Raw genomic sequence first — 2500 nt, forward strand, 5'->3', positions numbered from 1 at the left:
TTCGAAATGGTCCCGCCTTCTGAGGGTATCCCATCGAACTACGGTTAAGAGGTTTTCTTTCGGTTACGATATTTTATTTTTTCTCTGAGTATGGGAGATTTGCGACCTCGTAGGGACATCGTACCTTACGAGAGCGTAACCCGCTGCGACGTCTTAAACTGCCAGAGTTTTGAGTATCCGGCCCCAGAGGTTCAATTCTGAACATTTTTACTTTTTTTTCTCTCTCTCTTTCTCTTTCTCTCTCTCTCTCTCGCTCTCTTTCTCTCTCTCTCTCGCTTTCTCTTTCTCTTTCTCTCTGTCTCTGTCTTTGTCTCTTTCTCTCTCTCTCTCTCTCTCTCTCTCTCTCTCTCTCTCTCTCTCTCTCTCTCTCTCTCTCTCTCTCTCTCTCTCTCTCTCTCTCTCTCTCTATTTATCTGTCCATCTATCTATCCGTCTAACTATCTGTTTATATGTCTTTTCTATTTATTCATAATTTGCTCTCTATGTAAGTATATATGTATGTATATATGCACGTATGTATGTATGTACGTACATATGCATGTATGTATGTATATATGTATGCATGTGTATTTGTATATATGTATGTCTCCTGTCCATTGGTATAATTTTTCGAAAAAAAGAACTATGGAAACTCATATACTTTAATGAATGCAATACAAGTCAATAGTTTTTATATACTTTTTTACAGATACATACAATGAGTAAAATTTTATCTTCGTATTGCTTCCTTGCAGACCTCTCGCCACTGCAGGACGTGCAAGACTGAGAGAAATATTACATACAATACGTAAGTCAATCTCTTTTGGCTTCGTGTTTCACTTCTGTTATCACTTTTGAATGCTTCTATTTTCTCCTTCTTTCCATTCCTGACGCATTTTTTTTTTCTGTAATACACATAACCCTTTCTAATCGTTCTCTCTCCTCTCCCCTTCTCTCTTCGTTAAATCTCTCCCTCCCTCTCTCTCTTCTCCCCTTCACTCTTTGTCAAATCTCTCCCTCCCTCTCTCTCCTCTCCCCTTCTCTCTTCGTTAAACCTCTCCCTCCCTCTCTCTCTCCTCTCCCCTTCCCTCCTTGTTAAATCTCTCCCTCCCTCTCCCTTCACTCTTCGTTAAACCTCTCCCTCCCTCTCTCTCTCCTCTCCCCTTCTCTCTTTGTTAAATATCTCCCTCCCTCTCTCTCCTTCTCCCTTCTCTCCTTGTTAAACCTCTCCCTCCCTCTCTTTCTCCTCTCCCCTTCTCTCCTTGTTAAATCTCTCCCTCCCTCTCCCTCCTCTCCCCTTCTCTCTTTGCTAAACCTCTCCCTCCTCTCCCCTTCTCTCTTCGTTAAATCTCCCCCCCCCCCTCTCTCTCTCTCCTTTCACTCAGCATCTTTCCCAACGCCATTAGCTTATCCCTCGTGTCCCCGTCCGAGCTAATCCCTCCGCAGGGATTGTTAACCACACACACACACCTCACTCACACCTCAGAGATAACAGTAAGCTTGTCACTGCCCGTATAGTCACGGCAGTTTTTCGAATTTGATGGCACTGTGACAGGAGGCTTTCTGTATTGGGATTTAGATTGTCATGGGGTTAATCCAAAGCCGTGACTCACAGATTATAATCACGGATTATACGTTTAATCCGTTTATTAGCTCTGGTGAAGGTTACTTGCGTCAGAGACTTTGTAGTCTTGTTGATATTGTTGTGAAATTAAATCTTGTAGGGATTGAATTATGCGTGGTTTTATATATACTTACTTGTATGGTATAGGCTAAAAAAAAAGGATGTAGTATGACCTTACGGAATGTATTACTGTATATATAAGCGTTACATGGCATATCATATCATATCGTGGAACTGTATTATAAATCTTTATTTTAGTGTAACGTTAAGGAAGCACCATTCAGAGCAAAATATATATGAACCTTGCTGTGAAAAGAACTCACGTTACGGACTGACATAACACTTGAAAACTAAGACACATATATGGCTGCAACCTCTGACGAGTAAAGCTAAAACTAAGGAAATTAATGAAGGAGAAAATATTTTCGTATATAACAAAGATAATCACCAAGTATATCAAAAGTCTTGATACACCTATCATAAAAAAAAAAATAATAATTTAATGTTGTTCATATGTTTTTTTTTTTTCTTTCTTTTTTAATGTACCATATCGATGGTCTATTATAAATTGATAGATAGATATAGAGATAGACAGGTATATGTACGATAAACATCAAACTATAAATTCATACCTGAAGTAGAAATAGTGGTAACGTGACGAACAGATCTATTATCCAATTGAACATTCGATCTTAACAAGTATTAACTTAATGATCTTGCCAATTTCACAAACAAGAAAAATACATCATCACTTCAACCAGCGTCAAAACAAAAACGAAAAAAGAAATAAACAAGCAAAACAAAAACGGTGTCACCAAAATATCGTCTAGAGAGAGATTTTTTTTCTTTGTCTTAAACTGTTTAAAAAAATAGCAATAAAAAAAAAAACACACACCC

General features: G+C 38.4%; 1 protein-coding gene across 3 annotated transcripts in view; it reads right to left on the minus strand.

The window, feature by feature from the left end:
- Positions 1-1767: 1767 nt before the first annotated feature.
- Positions 1768-2500, minus strand: part of LOC122246032 (uncharacterized) — a 6182-nt gene continuing 5449 nt past the window's right edge. For all 3 annotated transcript variants that reach the window (XM_086544391.1, XM_086544392.1, XM_086544390.1), the window contains exon 6: positions 1768-2500. This exon is cut by the window's right edge and continues 234 nt beyond it. The gene's annotated coding sequence lies outside the window, so the exon portion shown is untranslated.

The sequence above is a fragment of the Penaeus japonicus genome, unplaced genomic scaffold, assembly GCF_977035675.1.
Source record: "Penaeus japonicus unplaced genomic scaffold, GWHDUDI00000001_assembly GWHDUDI00000015, whole genome shotgun sequence".
In the NCBI taxonomy this organism is placed as follows: Eukaryota; Metazoa; Arthropoda; class Malacostraca; order Decapoda; family Penaeidae; genus Penaeus; species Penaeus japonicus.